Here is an 18,498-nt window from a genome sequence, read left to right on the forward strand (position 1 = left end):
TTTTTCCTGTTGCGAAATAGTTGGGGACATTATTGCATCCCGCACTAATTCTACCACAAGTTTAATACCCTCATGATTTAGCCTGTATCTCTTCATCAATTCGCAGTCCTTCATTGCCTCCAAAACACTTCGTCTCGCTGCAGCCATTTTCTGATTGTTTGTGAATAGGTCTTACTGAGTTAGACTGTTCCCTACTTCCAGCACCCACAACCAGTAAATACGAGTATAATGTGAAAAGTGTCGATGTGAAACAGAATCACCATCACACTGATTGAGCTCAGGGAAATTGTCCGGTTTGTTTTATGGTTGATTATGTGGCCTCTTTTCCATTTGCGCGTCATGAGAAGCAGCTTGAGGAACATGTTGACACTAATTAGGTTAATTGGTTACAAAAAGATCACCCCTGAGAGGCAAAGTCTCTGAAGTAAAGAAGAGCAGAGATTCAGCAACCTGCAAAAAAGTGTTGAGCAATTTCAGAAATATGTTCCTCAATGTAAAATTGGGCAGACTTTCAATAACCCATCATCTAGGGGTCGGCATCCCGCGGTTCCGGAGCCGCATGCGGCTCTTTTGTCCTTATGCTGCGGCTCCGTGGTGGAAAAATAAATGAAAAAGTATCCAATTAAAGTGTATTTTATTTGTGTTAGTTCATTTTTTTTATTGTAGTTCTAAATTGGAAGATTGTGATCTTGAAATTAAAATAAAATCATATTTTATTATTTTTCTTTGCTCAATATATGCCCGCCAAAAACGCTGTGCATTTATCGAGACTTTCAACCAGGCCAAGTATGGAGAAATCTAAGCAAAGAAAAATATCCGACACAAAATTTACACGACAAACCAAAAAGTCACCACTTTATATTTACACACGTGGACAAAATTGTTGGTACCCCTCAGTTAAAGAAGGAAAAACCCACAATTCTCACTGAAATCACTTGAAACTTACAAAAGTATCAATAAATGAAAATTTATTGAAAAATAATCAAAATCAGCCATTACTTTTGAATTGTTGATTAACATAATTATTTAAAAAAAAACTAATGAAATAGGGCTGGACAAAAAATGATGGTACCCATAACTTAATATTTTGTTGCAAAACCTTTTGAGGCAATCACTGCAATTAAACAATTTCTGTATTTGTCAATGAGCGTTCTGCAGCTGTCAACAGGTATTTTGGCCCACTCCTCATGAGTAAACTGCTCCAGTTGTCTCAGGTTTGATGGGTGTCTTCTCCAAATGGCATGTTTCAGCTCCTTCCACAGATGTTCAATGGGATTCAGATCTGGGCTCATGGAAGGTCACTTTAGAATAGTCCAACGCTTTTCTCTCAGCCATTGGATCGTTGTCCTGTTGGAAGACCCATGACCTGCGACTGAGACCAAGCTTTCTGACACTAGGCAGCATATTTCTCTCCAGAAAGCCTTGATAGTCGTCAGATTACATTTTACCTTGCACACATTCAAGACACCCTGTGCCAGATGCAGCAAAGCAGCCCCAAAACATTGCTGAGCCTCCTCCATGAGTCTATGAACATAAAGTTGATGTGCCTTACCAAAAAGCTCCAGTTTGGTCTCATCTGTCCAAAGGACATTCTCCCAGAAGCTTTGTGGCTTGTCAACATGCATTTTTGTCTCGCTTTTTTATGATTTTTTTTCAGCAGTGGTGTCCTCCTTGGTCGTCTCCCATGAAGTCCACTTTGGCTCAAACAACTACGAATGGTGCGATCTGACACTGATGTACCTTGGCCTTGGAGTTCACCTTTAATTTTTTTGGAGGTTGTCCTGGGCTCTTTGGATACAATTCGAACGATCCGTCTCTTCAATCTGTCATCAATTTTCCTCTTGCGGCCACGTCCAGGGAGGTTGGCTACTGTCCCGTGGGTCTTGAACTTCTGAATAATATGAGCCACTGTTGTCACAGGAACTTCAAGCTGTTTAGAGATGGTCTTATAGCCTGCACCTTTAAGATGTTTGTCTATAATTTTTTTCGGATGTCCTGGGACAATTCTCTCCTCCGCTTTCTGTTGTCCATGTTCAGTGTGGTACACACCTTTTCACCAAACAGCAGAGTGACTACTTGTCTCCCTTTAAATAGGCAGACTGACTGATTATGAGTTTGGAAACACCTGTGATGTCAATTAAAGGACACACCTGAGTTAATCATGTCACTCTGGTCAAATAGTTTTAAATCTTTTATAGAGGTACCATCATTTTTGTCCAGCCCTATTTCATTAGTTATATAATAATTATGTTAATCAACATTTCAAAAGTAATGGCTGATTTTGATTATTTAATTTTCAATGAATATTTATTTATTGTTACTTTTGTAGGTTTCAAGTGCTTTCAGTGAGAATTGTGGGTTTTTCCTTCTTTAACTGAGGGGTACCAACAATTTTGTCCACGTGTGTATATGGGCCCCTGTGGTGGGCCACTTTGTATGGTATAGCTGAATAAAACCACAAATGTAGAGCCGTGCCTATCATGTTTCCATTGAGGAAGAAATAAGGTGCAACTGACTATTCAAAGTTATTCAGTCTGGTTTGAAATTTCATAACAATTTTGAGAAGTTTTGAGGACTAAAAGCAGAATTTGCAGGTAGACTCATGAAAATGAACAAACACAGACATACACAAAAGAGATTACCAACATAGATATAGAGCGATTTGTTGTGAGACATACAACTGAGCAGGAGTTGGGTTCGGGTTACAGTTAATGAGCAGCATCTAAACTTTATTAAATGCTGACATCATCCTGTGGCGTCTAGATGTTTACTGGCAGAGGACATAAGGTGTAGTTTGATAAACTGCTGCAGAGAGTCAAACATTTTTTTTTGTGGAACCATTTCTATTTCCTTTTCATTCCATTCAATCGTTTGCTGTGACCTAGTTATAGTTCACATTGGGAGGAGGTCTCATGTGAAAACAATGTTGCATGTGTTGCTCGGGGCAAGTTCTCTGAAAAGCAGTTAGTGATGGAGATGATGGAGCCTACATCACACCACCCTTTGGGTAAATGCTGTCAGTCAGTGCTTCAGCAGCAGCAGCAGCCTAAATTAGCCATCTGCTCATTTCTTGAGTCTTCACTCTGTCTTTGTGGTTCATATATTTTTCTCCCAACCAACTCTTTAACCTACTCTTATAGAAATGTTTGATCTTTTCTTGTGGTAAATTGAGAGATGCAGGGGCACAAAAGCATCATGCAGGTCAGGAGGTGTGCAGAGAACAAGTTGACTTTTATTAACAAAACAAACGTAGCCTTTTAACAAAGGAAAATGGGTTGCTGCTCTTCTCATAGCATACAAAAACCATACCCAAAAATCTGAACAAATCCCAACCTATACTCTGATAGGCCTCTCCAGTTCAAATGAGCCTATCAGAGTAGATCTGTGCATGAGAGGACGGGCATCATTAATAATGAAATCATATATTTCTTAATTTGTTTGTGCCAACAAATACAAATTAACTCCTGCAATATAAAGAAAGAAAATATAGCACATTCAAAACTAATCAACAAAATGTACAACATAAATGATCCAACTTAATTAACTGAAAATATTTCCACCCATTCTGTCAACCAATCACAACAATCCCCACCTCTTTGTGGTCTCCATAAAGGGAGACCTATAGAGGCAGCTCCCTCTTTGAGCCCATGCAATGAGGGCTCAAAGAGGGTTTGACTGGAGAGAACAGGTTTAGAACAGGTTACGAACTGACCCAGCATACAGTGAGGGAGTTGGCGCTTCCTCACAACTAATGTTGTTGTAATGTTTAACCAGCTGATCGGTTTAATGTAGGTTGCCAGTCAGAAGTTTGTTAAACAAGAGGATTTTAAAAAAAATACTCTTTTCAACTGTAAATCCTGACTTTCAAACATTCTCTTCTGTACGAACCATTACACTACAGTGCAACCATTTCAAGTACATATGTAAATGAAAGGTATGCATTAGTGTTCCAAATTGGAAAATCGTTTGGTCATACCAAGGTGGCAGACACTGAATTTCTGAAACAATCAGCAAAGCCAGATACACAAAACTTTTAAGAGCACATGATGTTGCTTGTAAGAATTGCTGGAGCAGACAAGAGATCTTGCCTTTAGGAAGGCATGGAGCAACCACTCTTCTCATCAACATCAACGGCTCCTTCTTGGAGATCACTTACCGTGATGTTCACCTGGTCCATCCTCCATCCTTAAGAGTGTTCTACAAAGGAGCTAAAAAGAGAACCATGAGCAGCTCCATCTCTGTCTGCTGGGAAAACGGAACCATTCAATGGCAGCACCCTGCAGCAGATAGTGATGTTTCTTTCCCTCAACACAGATATTCACACCACATGCCACTTCCACGAAGCTATCAACTATCAGCACGACCCCTACAGACCCCTACAGACCCCCGCACAGACACCATGGAGCACCATGGTCACTGTGTAGGGGATACAATACATTGTTGGACATTGTTTAAATGACAATAAGAAAAAAGTTCTTATATATCAGCCTTTCAGATATTCCGCTGAGCTCATTTTCAGCTAAAGGTTCTAATGTTAACAGAATGATCAACACATAATTTAAACCTGCTGTAGCCAAATTATATATCGCCGGCACACAAGGCACCAACAATGTATATTTATAGCAGACACACGTAGCGTGATGTGATAAGATATATGGATTTATCCGAAAGTTCTCACTATCTGAATAAGGGCACCACCTTCAATCGAAGGAAAAAGACAGAATCTTACGATTCTGGTATGTTAAATTAATAATCAATGATTAATTAATAACTAATAAATTCCAGTCTCATATAGTCACTACTCGTGAATTCTCGTTTTGTTGGACTCACACATACGTAAAGAACACATACACAACAGCCGGTTGATTTTATATATGTATATATATGAACCATTTATTAAAATGATATGACCAAAGACATAAACCTTAAGACAACAGCTTTGAATATGGATGATTATATAAGAAACACTTAGTGAATTGAAAAGAACTAAGGGGAGGGGATGGATGGATTCAAATAGTCTAGGTTTGTTACTATTTGAATTTAAAGGCTAACAGCTTGGGTTAATTTATCATTTTAACAGCGAATTCTCTCGACACCCACCGCATACCGTCTGAAATGTAAGAACAGGGCAGATCTTACGGTTAGGTCAGCTCCGGACCACCGGTCATCCCCAGCGCGGCCTTCGTTGTGGTTGACTTTCAGGGACTGGACCGGTCGCTTTCCTGCGCTGGAGAATAAGCCTTCCTTCTGGTAGCTTGAAGACGAGCGGGGTAGTGTGTCTGAATTCACTGCAAATAATGATAAAATTGTCCAAGGGTGGAGTTGGTTTTGGTTGCTGACCAACTCTGATGAGGTGAACTTAAATTCACCACAGATTGACAAAAAGGTTGACAAGCTGAACGCTGGCTCCTTTTGGTGATCAAAAAGTAGGAGAGGATGCTGCAGCAGCAGGGTTTAAAACGTGCTATAGGGAGGCGACAGGATGACGGACAAACAGAAACGCAAAATGTATCTTTCTACTACATTCTTCTCTTTCTGTCTTTGTTCGGACCTTCTTCTTCCATCTCATCTTCCTCTCCTGCCATTTTCAAAGACTCTCCGCCAGACTCTCATTCCATCAATTAGAGCTCTCTGCTTTTCATCTTCTCTACTGATCTGGACCTTCAATATTCTCTTTCAATATTCCGTCCATGTTCTATTCAAGAACTTATGCAATCTTATGCCATGACTGACTTTTCCTTGCGGTTTCCGGAGTTTGATTTGCGGAGGCGGGGCATGACGTAGGCCTACGCTACACTTTCAGCCAATGGCATGCCTGAAACTGTTGTGACGTCTGCCTGGGCGTATTTTGTAAGGCGACCTGCAAGGAGGTTTGCGTCAAAGGAATTCGACTCCTGCATTCCTCCGTCTCATAAACATTTGTTCAGAGGATAAAAACACCATAACTTGTTAAGATATAAAGGGTAAAGATATAGCATAAACTTAGGATATAAAGACATCAAAAACAACATAACATAACATAACATAACATGATGGTTATGAGTCTCAACATTCAGATGGATATCTGTAAAGTTATGACGTATGAATAACGAACCAACCAATGTTATTTGTGTTATAGTTGTTGTTATCTGTGTTAAACACAGAATACAATAAGAAACAGCTGAAGCATTGGTTAATGGTTGCATTATTTCATATAAATGTCACATGTCATATGCAAGTTGTTGACTTAGTTTTGGGTTTAACTATTCAGGACTACGGACCACTCGGGGGCAATGTGGCTCCATAAGCTGATTAGTCATTTTCCAAAATAATAATATCTTCCGTATCGTTCCACGTACTATCATGAAAAAGGTATTAAAATGCAGCTTGTGATATCATTGAGAACATGAAAGAACTTGTACAAAGATACAAAGCACATTTAATACAGTTTCAAGATTCAGTTAAAAAGTGATTCTAGGTGAGATCCTTTTGAGAGGTCCATGCAGCGACTGTCTCTGGCTTGAGTCAGAGTCAGGGCAAACTGTCACCATTGTTTACTTTGAACCATATAGGGTCGGAGGGGTCCTGTTCTGGTTTGCCCCAATACTAGAGGGTCCATTGTTTGTTCAGCTTAGTTAGTACTAAGCTATAAATGCATTTACCTAAATTTATGGCACAGGTCTGTGGAAAGAGGGGCTGAGAAAACTCCCCCAAAATGCTTTTGTGGGAAAACGTTGTTGTAAATTTCTCTTATTTGATGTAGAAATCCCCCATCTGGTATTTCCACACTGACCAACCCCACAAAAGAATGTTGCAGTCATTTAAAAGCTTAAGTTTGTATTAAATTCCACACTTGAGTTCGCTACACTGCACAGTATTTATGTCTGCAAATTCAAATTTGAGAATTCTGGTGATTTTCAAAATGTCTTTGCTACTGTGTTGTAACACAAAAAAGACAAAGATAAAGACTGAAGAGACCTTAAAAGGTTTATATGAACGGACAGAGCCTGGCAACTAGCTTTGGGCCTTGTGCAGTGGACTGGTCTGCCTCACCATCAGCAGCTTCATGTGAGAGTCATGAGGCTCCTGCTGCTGGGAGCTACAGATTCCATCACTGATTCATGTGTTCTGATTGGGAGCCGGGTCGTCACAACAGACTTGTTAGAGACTAAGTCTTTGGTAAATCTGGAATATCCAAAGCATATTCATTAAACTCCTATACACATGATCATGTTAAGTGTTTACTGCTGCTGACAGAATTGTTCAAAGGTGACTTTCAGAGGAAAGAGTTGCTGTTTACGTTGCGTCAAGTTCCCATTTACAAGTTTCTGTTGTGAAACTCTAGCCTGAAACACATGTGGAAGTGTGGAAAAATGTGAGTTATTTCAAAACTCTGAAGGCTGCTGTTAATGCTGTAATATGACACCTTCTTGTTACAGTGAGCGCTCTGAAGCTTCCTCAGTTCCAAAACTCAAAGATGCTGTTCTTTCATTTAGCCTGAGTATTTCTGGCATTTCCTTCTAATTCCTTCTAACTTTGTCAATACTTCATATATTCAAACTAGTCTGCATTTTAGGTTTTAGTTTTTCATTTTTAATTCATTCATTTTCATTTGATTTAATTTATATTGTAGTGAATGAGATACTGGGTCTAAAATAAACAGGGAAAAGCTAAATTGTGTGCCACAGTGTCTATAAGCCCCTGGTGACAGAAAAACAAGAAATCGCATCATATTTTTGTTTTCTTGTTGACTGGCATCTATATTCCATAAAAATTCTTGGCAAATAAATTTGACAATTGACAAGTTTTGTCATGGCTGTAGTCCCCGTGTTTCCTGCCTTCTCTCTCTGTTTCTGCCCTCTCATTAGTTTTCACCTGTGGGCTGGCTGGAGGCTGGCTGGAGGCTGGCTGGAGGCTGGCTGGAGGCTGGCTGGAGGCTGGCTGGAGGCTGGCTGGAGGCGGACCCAGGCTGGCACACCTGAAATCACCCAAACTATAAAAAGATGCCTGAGACTGTCCTGCACTGCCAGATAATCTCCAGCCGTAGGCTGTTTTCTTGCCTGGAGTGGTGCCTTTAGTTGTGTTGATTTTTATTTATAAACTAAGGATGAGCACATTAACGCATTATTTTTGCGTTAACTAATGAATTCATTATCGTCGACAATTATTTGTCTCTCCTTAATGCCATTTTTATCATATATTATTTTTATTGTACACGTCTGTTGCTCACTGGCTTTTATTTTGAAAAAGTCCATCGTGAGCGAGCCTAGTATGTTGCTTACTGCTGCAGTGCTCACAGGAAACAATCGGAAAAGAAAAGAGTGGCGGATGAAACAAAACAAACATGGAGAAGGTTACGGACCTTTTACATGGCCATTTTCATTTCAAAGTTCTTCCAGACGGCGCAGTCGACAGAGCCGAAGTTATTTGTAACCACTGCCATGTTGAATTGTCTTATCACTGGAGTATTTCAGTTCCTTCAGTGTACAGTTCAAATAAATGTGCATTATATGCTACTTTGGAATTCATTATTGGATTTTGCATATAACAATGCGATAAATCGTGATTAATCACAGGAAATCATGTGATTAACGCGATTAAAAAGATGTAGCAGTAATTTCAGATGCAGTGATGCCGGACAGAGATTGGGTTTAGGCCGCATACGCACAGAAAGATATCAGGAAGTAAAAGAATTTCTCACAAACTAAGGTCGTTCCGAGTATGCTGCCATGTATGTGGCTATATGTCCTTCCAATTGAAAAATTCCTCATAAGAGGCTGCAAAGGTGAGTCCGAATCCTCTTTCCTCCACAACAACTTTTATTCCCGAGTTTCGTCACCAGCATTTGAGTCCGCACACCCTCACAAGTTAATCATTTCAGTCTTGAATGACCAATCACGGATTTTAATCAGGTAATAAGATTGTGTTTTTATTGTAGCTGATATTTTTGTTTCTTCCTCTATCCCATCAGTCCTAAACATTTCTGCTACAAACCATTTCCATGTCTTTAATTTGATCTCTCAGACCATATTTTTCTGTGACACTGATTCAGTGTACAGAGGTGGGTCCGTTTTTACATTTACATTTTTTTGTTGGGCTTCTGCGCGTGTGGCAAACATTCAAAGGGTTTGGTAGCATAGTTTTCAAAAGGTTGAGCTGGGATATGACTTTAATTTGTCACTTGCTTTCTTTTAAAAATAATTTGTAGTGGTCATATTTCAAATTGTAGATGTAGTGGGTCTCAGACTGGGTGTGGTCATGGCTGAAAACAGCAGGGAGATGTTGTTTGCTCTGAGAGTTGAGGTTTGCACTTTAGAAAGCATACTGGGCCACCACAGCCTTTTTCTAAAGCAGCATCAGCACATTTCCAAAGCCAGCAGCCTCATTCACAGACTACACCCTGAAAGAGACAGCTTTTGTGCATGTGTGTGAATGCAAGTGTATGTGTCCACACAAGCCATGTCAGAGTTGATGTGCAGTCACAGTTAAAGAAGCATTCTTATGGATATTGAGTTGGCTCAGGGGGTGTACTTAAAGCCAAGCTGCAACAGAGAGCCTTACAGTACAGTGCAACAAAACACTGATAACCTTGGAGAAGAAAAGTATCTTTATGTTTATGTATTTGGCAGACGCTTTTATCCAAAGCGACTTTCACTTAAAGGGTAAGGAGGTCTTGCCTATGGACCCCTACTACAGGTAGTACCTTTCATGCAGGGGATTTGAACCCAGGTCACACGCATGAAAGGTGGCAATCTTGCCACTACACTACAACAAAAGTGTGCCATGTTATAAGATACAATGAGTGCATGCAGACAGTTTCCCATACTTCCAAACAATTCATCTATTTTTTGCTTTTATTTCTATATTACTACTCAACTTGAACAAGATTCAGATCATTTTTCCTCATACAAATACTCCCTCCTAGTCTTGGGAGTGTTTTCCATCCATTCATTTTCTACACCCTTTCCACTTTTAAGATTAGGCTTAAAACTTTCCTTTTCGATAAAGCTTATAGTTAGGGATGGCTCAGGTAATCCTGAAACATCCCATAGTTAAGCTGCTATAGGCTTAGACTGCTGGGGGACCTCATCTGTCACACCTTTCCTCACTTTGCTCTCTTTTTTCCCCCTGTTTAATTTCACAATTGATTTTATGTACATGTGACATTATTGTGGTTATTAACGTATGTTTCCCTGTTCCAACAGATATCCTTTGAATGGCGTTATGGTGTTTTTCCCCCCTCTTTTCCCTCTTTTCTGTCTTCTCAAACCCCAGCTGGTCGAGGCGGATGGCCACCCTTCCTGAGTCTGGTTCTGCCAGAGGTTTCTTCCTGTTAAAAGGGAGTCGTTCCTTTCCACAGTTGCCTCAGGCACGCTCAGGACGGGAGATTGGACTGAAGACAACTTTCGGTGCAATCTGTTGGTTTCCTTAGCTAGGATATAAATTTTTTTGAATTGGCTCTATATGAATTAATTGGATTATGATTACAATGAATTGAATTCCAATTGGCTTGAATTGGACTATATTACTTAAGTGCCTTCAGATGACAATTGTTGTAATCTGGCGCTATATAAATAAAATTGAATTGAATTGAATATACCCGCTTAATCCGTCGGTCGGGTCGCGGGGGGGCTGGAGCCTATCCCGGGCGAGAGGCAGGTACACCCTGGACAGGTCGTCAGTCCAACACAGGGCCACACAGAGACAAACGAGACAAACAACCACACACACGCTCACACTCACTCCTAAGGACAATTTTAGACTTGGAATTTTTTGATTATTAAAATCAAATAAGTACATTGTGACTCCAACAACGTCTACAACTATAACAACTACTAAACTACCAGCACCGTGATACAAATCTAGTTAAAGACATCATGATGGCTATGAAGAAAACTGTACCGATTTTCCTGAGACAAGTTCAGGCTTTCTTCATATTGCACTTTATGGGACTTCTACATCGGCCTCATTGCCGACACCAGATAATTATGTCTATCTTTATAAAAAGTCTATCCCATTTGCTCTAACTGATTATCTAAAAAGCCATAGGATCAGTTTTCTTGGGGGAGTGATAAAGTTAGCATACATAAGAATGGAAAAAGGTTGTTTTGTGGCTTGAAAGCCTCAAACCAGAAGAAAGTCTCAAACTGTTTGTGTGTGCAGGGAGATGGTTCAGCTGCCATTTTTTTTTTTGCATGATTCAGTGTTCAGGGAGCATAAAGATCTTGGAGTGGTGGTAGATTGAAGTGAATTATACTCTTGTTCTTCACAGTGGCAGAACGTATGTAACAAAACACTGGCTATTCATCCACAGCAGGGTTCCTCTTATTTTACAGCGATCGTTAAATCTGGACTGGCGTTTGGGGGTAAAAATGATGAAACTTTGGTGACAGGGTTCCTTTGCCTTCTTTTCCTTTCTTCAGCTTTTGGTGCAGCCTGTATTCTACTTTTACTTCTTCATAGACTTTAAAATAACTCCACCTGTGACTCCACCTCAAGCTTGTTTGCTGAACCAGGCAGGAGATGAAGGTTGAATCTCCAAACAGTTCCTGAAAATGACAGACAGCAGGGCCTGCTGCTTTCTGCACAAATCAAATAAAGGACAAATGATTCCTTAACTTCACTTTAGTTTTAGTAAAGTACATTTTTTCACAGGTGAGTATCTAAAACACTCACCTATCTATTAGTACTGGACATCATTCTGCTTAACCATTATTATAATTACCCTTAATGACTGCACGAGTCATAATAAAGGATTTATTTCAGAATAATATGCTAGGTGGAAAACAACGTTTAACACTCTTGTGGCGTATCTAAATGAAAATGAAGAAAAATGTCAACCATCATATGAATTGATCAAAATGTAAAATCACAATGAGACTTAGGTCTCAGTTTAAAAGCATAGTTTTGTGTGCACTCGTTAAAGTTCTTACCAGCACCATGTGGGCTAATAAGAAAGGCTTCACGTTTGTACCGAGGATCTTTCTGAGCAAAAGCTTTGGGTCTTAACCATATGGAATTCAGTGACTGCCTCTCTATTGTCGTATACACCAAAGGAGCTTGGCTGTGGGCCATATGGGTCTCCCACTGCAGAGACGTATTAAAGCTACAGTTGGTAAGATGGAGAAGAGAGCAGACTTAGCTTGAAAATTTGAACCAACACAAGCTTGCACTCATGCCCTGCCGCGGCTGCGCTGTTGCGCTGACAGGGATATGCTGTTGTTGGCGGCGGCGGTATGAGCAGTTACTCCTTTGCAGGTGGCTGTTGCTCCGCCATAGCTTTCACCAGCCTCCTGCCTTGCTGCTCTGGCTCTGATTGGTTGTTTTGTCTCAGTAAATTATTGCAGATCGCAGTAGGTGGGACCAATGGAGCTGCTGGACCAAGTCTCATGTCTTACTGCCTGGGCAAAGGGACAGTTTTAGGAAATATCACAAGAAGTTACTTTTAGTCAAGTTACCAACTGAAGCTTTGAAGGGCATTACCTTAAACTCCAGCCTCCTTCAACCACTTCATGTGGAAAGTAGCCGGAGTGTGCCATTGAACAGAAACCTTTCAGAGACAATAATCCAACCATTGATTTATTTATTTATTTATTTTTTCTTGCTAGATTATATAGTTTCACCGTGTAGAGTTACAGCAGACAAGGTTTTAGAAATCTATGTGACACGGCCAAAGAAAGCTTTGTCTTGACAAAGATAGTAAGGGATGGAAAATTATTTTCAACTTTTCACAAATAAAATAGTTTTTGGTCGGCAGCCTATTACAGGGCTCAATGAAACATTGTTTGTGGGATCTGAAACGGGCTGCACGTGACAAAAGTCCGACCATTTATTCACTATAATATTATGTCTATTGATCATTTTGTTTGACAGCTGGCAACAAATGAATGAACAGAATAGTCTTTGTCATTGTACAGGCATCTAGACAAAATAATTGAAAATCTCTGAAAAAGTACCTCTAAAAAGTAAAAAAAGGGTTAAACCTAGAATAATAAAGGCAGCTAAGACAATATACAAAATGTATCATTTCTGATGATTGCACTGAGGGTGATATTGCACAGTGTGTTCAGATGAGAGTTTACTGTCCTGACAGACCACGGAAAGAAGCTGTTTCTGTGTCTATTTGTTCTGCTTCGTATGCTTCTGTACCTTCTGCCGGAGGGCAACAGGCGCACCAGGTGGTGAGCTGGGTGGAGGGGATCTTTGATGATCTTGCCAGGTCTAGAGAGGCATTAGAAGCTTGCAATGTCATGCAAAGAGAGCAGGGGGATAGTTTTTTCGGCTACCCTCTGCAGAAAGACGCAAGCTTCTCTTCGAGTTTGTTTCTCTGAATGATCCTCAGGAAATGCTACGTTTCCTCTTGATCAAATATTGGACCTTTATGTGTAGATACTCTAATAATTGTCATACTGTCTTTGCTTGTAGAAAAACAGAATAACATGGTTAGTTTACTTATTGTGACTTTTTAGGGTAAAAGAAAACCAAATACCAGAACAGTAACTTAAACTTAAATGTTTCTGCTTCTGAATCTGCAGCCCCTGTGTAGTGCTGTGAAGAGATCTCCTGTCCGTTTATTAATGCCTCATTCATTAGAGGCAGATTTAGAGAGCACAATGGAAGACTTTTGCTGTGGGGGAAACCATCACTATGAGCACACTTACAGTTCCAGACATTGAGGTCAACCATCCATCCATTTTCCATACCCGCTTAATCCAATTTAGGGTCATGGGGGCCTATCCCAGCTGTCTTTGGGCAAGAGGTGGGGTACACCTGGACAGATCGCCAGTCCATCACAGGGCCACACAGAGACAAATCACACACACAACCACCCACGCTCACACTCACTCCTAGAGACAATTTTAGGGTCAACCTAACATGCATGTTTTCGGACGGTCGGCAGAAGCCGGACATTGAGGTCATGTACAAGTCAAACAAGGGTTTTCCACACCCCTTCCATCCAGCAGTCTCAGTGGGGTTAAATGACTAACAAATGTTCTACAGTAAGGCAGGTGAGTGGGCAGCGCTGCAAAGCACAGGGAAGAATGTTGCTTTGAATCATTCCTACTGTGACATGACAGTGCTCAAATGGACATATGTCCAGTCTTTTGTGATCAATACAGATACAATGACTGCTCTTCAAATATAGGAAAATGTTCTTTATTTCACTCACTGTAAAAATGTGAAAAATGAGCAAAATCATTTGGTACTTTAGCCAATCCTCCTAATATGGATGTGGTATCAAAATGATGAACAAACTGGGGTCGTGTGGAGCTGGAACGTGGGTCACCAAGCAGTGAGATCCGTGCTGGTTCCCAAACAGGGAATTTCTCCACAGAGCAGAAATGTTGGGCAGAGAGGCATCCATCCACACCCCGATCGTGCACATCACACTTCACTGACGTGCTGCATGAACGACCGTGAAGCAGGCAGAACGCTCCCCGAAGCAGGCAGAACGCTCCCCGAAGCAGGCAGAACGCTCCCCGAAGCAGGCAGTATGCTACCCGAAGCAGGCAGAACGCTCCCCGAAGCAGGCAGAACGCTCCCATGCAGGCAGTACGCTCCCTGAAGCAGGCAGAACGCTCCCCGAAGCAGGCAGAACGCTCCCATGCAGGCAGAACGCTCCCATGCAGGCAGAACGCTCTTCATGCTCGTTTTGAGAACATGCCTCATTTTCACCAGCAGATACAACTTCAGCTGAGTAAACAGATTAAGGGTACTCTGAAAAACAAATACTACATATATGTGTGTGCAATAAAGTGCACAGGCAGACAAAGCCCAGTTTGAGGCAAAGCTTTAAACATGAATGGAATTCCACATCTGAGTTCAGAAAGCTCAACAAGAGAACTGGTCCTGAGTCAACAATTCAGTAACAAGTTGTATGGGCAAAAACCAGCAACCCCTTCAACCGTATTTCACCGATTAACCAAAACAGCATGCCCGCTCAAATCCTCAGACTCACTGACGAGGAAATAAATCTGGACTGGATACAGCACTTACTTATAGATAAATTTCACTGAGACAAGAACTGTCTGCATTTCTATAACACTTTCCTAATCTAGGTGACCACTCATAGAACTTTTACACTACAAGCCACATTCATCCATTTACACACACTTCTTAGTTTATAAAGACAGGATGAAGCCCCCCCCCCCCCCCCCCCCCCCCCCCCCAGGCATCAAACCACCGACTTTCCAACCGCTCTTCCTGAGCTCCAGCCACCCTGAAGGTGAATCCGTCACCCTGTGGCAGCTGAGACCAGGGCTCTGACCTTTGAGCAAGTCACTTGGACCACTGATGAAAATAATAATGCTGTTTTCTGTGGTAATACATGAAAAATGTTGCTTTGAACAAACACGCTGATGAAGATCAGTGGAACAGTTTAGTACTGATGAAGGGGATGCTTTACTTTAGGTGATCGTCATTAAACGAGGGGCATCTTATGTCACAGCTTTCCTCACAACTGGATTTGATTGTATTAAGATTATAATGAATTGAACTCCATTTGGATTATATTAAAAGAATAGAATATATCAAAATAATTTTTCCTTGCAGGATTAATAAAGTACTTTTATAATTAAGTGCTTTAAGATGACAATTGTTGTAATTTGGCGCTTTATAGGTAAAACTGAATTGAATTAGATTGGTCAGCAACAGTTTTAACAATCACAGCAAACTATATGCAGATTTAAATTGCTTCTGTTAATCTTTTCGGTGTAATCTGACACACAATTACTCGATTCTCTCATGATCTAACAGTCAAATAGAGATAGCATTATTTTGGCCACTGTAACCACGATGAAGCAGGCTGACGAGAGCAAAGAGATGTGGCGAAATCAAAATGTTTCATATGTGGTTTATTATACACAGGCAGAAAACGATGTTCTACTTAGTGAATGCACCTAAAATACAAAGGAAATGCATTTAGTTTGCAGATCCTCTTCACAACATGTTCATTTCTATGAACAATAACAGATTCATAAATCCTGACATTTGAGCAGCCAGAAAGGCTTCTGCGGTGGGTGGGCCAAACAAGCAGAGCACACTATTGCTTAAAGCCTGTTAAATGCTAAATTTCTGCTTGTGCTAGATTGTTCCATAAATGAAATAACCAAATATATAAACTGGTAAAAGTTTTTATTTTCACTACAATTTGACTGGCTGAATTTTCAAAACAGCTGAAAGAAACCAACTCTTGATTTTGGTCAGCAGGGATTTAGACAATTGTTCAATAATGTAGGTAAAAAAGGGCATAACTGTGATAATCTGTCTAAGTCTGTGGAATATGGGTATTAGGGCATTCATTAAGCATGTATCTATGTAGAGTGAGTTAAAGCAGCATAAAGCATCACTGGTGGACAGAGTTTAGTCATGCGGATGTTGAGCTCTGGCGTCTGCCCCAAATACAAAAGTGAGAAAGTGTGATGATCCAGAAAAATGTGTCACCATCAGTCCTGACCCACATATTTTATAGGAGTGTGTGTGTGTGTCCTGATAACATCGTCAGTGTTTGTGAGAGCAGTTTTATCATTAGTCACTGTGCTGTTATCCCTCAAAGATGAGGAAGCCAGAAATCAATAGTACTATTAGAAGTAACAGTCCAGTGCTTCCAGACAGCTGCTTGTGCCTTACAGGGGAGGGTTTTAGTGGAAGAGCAACTGGTCAGAAGCCAACTGTAAAAGTATGATGGAAAGTTAAGTTTATTGTCAGAGTAAAGCAAAAGGTACACATGATGAAGTGAAACAAAATAAATAACAAACAAATCATTATAAAGTAAAGTGGTGATGCTCATCTGCCACAGGACAGCCTGATGATGTGCTACAAAGACATCTGAACGAAGTTTGGGAGAGAAGTGAAAACTTCCACCCGTACATTAATGCATGCATACATACACGTGTGCACGGTGGACAAGAGAAGGAGCACAGGGACCTTGTGGAGTCCTTAAATGGCTGGACCAAAAAAAACTGTTTGCTCCTGAACACCACCAAGACCAAAGAGCTGGTGGTGGACTTCAGGAGATCTAGCACTCCATGGCACTCAGTCTGTATTGATGAAGGGGAGATGGAGACTGTTCAGACCTGCAAATACCTGGGGGTGGTGCTGGATAATAAACCGGTGTGGTCTGCCAACATAGAAGCAGTGTACAGGAGGGGCCAGAGCCGTCTCTTCTTCCTGAGACAGCTCAAGTCCTTCCATGTCTGCAGTGATATGCTGTGCATGTTTTATCACACTATCATTGAGAGTGCACTGTTCTATGCTGTTGTCTGCTGGGGGAGTTGCACTACAGGGAAAAACTGTAGGCGCCTGGACAAACTGGTGAAAAAAGCCAGTTCTGTTGTAGGTAGAAGGCTCGACCCTTTCAGTGCTGTAGTGGAGCAACGGATGAGGAGATTATATTCTAGTTTGGAGAATAAGCATCATCTCCACAGCATCCTGGCAGGTCAGAGGAGCAGCTGCAGGTTCTTCTCAAATTCATTCATTTATCCATCATTTTTATTATTGTTCTAATATACAATCATTGTAAATATATTAAAAAATGTTTTATCTACTCGACTAATTTTGAATTTCCCCCACTGGAGCATGAATAAAGTCTTTTTCTATTCCATTCTAAGAGCTGTAAAGATGCAGTGCATATAGAAGGGAAACCCTTCACCTTCTCAAAGCCGGTGTGCTTGATCTGACCTGCACCCTTGCGTCCGTGAACACGCCACACGACCTGCGCCCTGGCGTCCGTGAACACGCGACCTGCCCACTGCAGTGTTGGAGGTCAGGGCAGATTAACGCAACCTTTCATGTTGTTCTGTGCCAGCTAATCTCAGTCACAATGTCAAGTCATGTGATTCAAAGGCGTACAGAACACATGGTGGCCCTCAAACACTCCATCATACACAGCCAACATGACTTTAAAAATCTGGTTCAGTCCTGACCAAACCTTTGCCTCTGAGAATCCTGGTGAGTTTCAAGAGGACTAACTCACTCCAACAATGTGGCTGAAGTGGTCTGCTGGTGATGGAAAAAGCACAATGTACTCTAACAGTGAGACTTTTTAAGAGAATATGTCTCAGATCAGTTGAGACAACATCACAGAGGGCGTTTCTTTTCATAAATAAGGTCCAAGAAGTCCTGTGAAATATGAACTGCTCTAAAAGCTGCACGCATCACACATATAGCCTGTCCCAGGAAAAAAAGAAAAAAGAAGTCGTTAATCAATAATCAATCATTTCCTAATCAATAATAACATCGGCTTGGAATGTAGTTCCCTGCAGTTGCCCGAGTCTGCACATGCCTGTCATTCATGTCAACTTCAAGTCGCACGAGCTCATCACCGCAGACTGTGTGAGCACCACCTGAAGGACACAGATCCTTCCAGAGCAATTTAACGCACACCCTGGTTGGTGTTTGAACTCCAACCAGGAAGAAATGGCCACAGAAATCTGGCAGCATCACAAGGATCTGTTTCTGCTGCCAATATCACAGCAATGTGTTCAAGAATGTACACAAACTGAGCCACAAAATATTTCC

At 41.0% G+C, this 18,498-nt stretch overlaps 1 protein-coding gene across 1 annotated transcript in view; it reads right to left on the reverse strand.

The window, feature by feature from the left end:
• The window catches only part of LOC140284439 (serine/threonine-protein kinase 17A-like), a 31,526-nt gene that overhangs the window by 12,532 nt on the left and 496 nt on the right, over positions 1 to 18,498 (reverse strand). The gene's annotated exons all lie outside the window — the stretch shown is intronic.

The sequence above is a fragment of the Leuresthes tenuis genome, unplaced genomic scaffold, assembly GCF_036924035.1.
Source record: "Leuresthes tenuis unplaced genomic scaffold, fLeuTen1.0.hap1 SCAF_24, whole genome shotgun sequence".
In the NCBI taxonomy this organism is placed as follows: domain Eukaryota; kingdom Metazoa; phylum Chordata; class Actinopteri; order Atheriniformes; family Atherinopsidae; genus Leuresthes; species Leuresthes tenuis.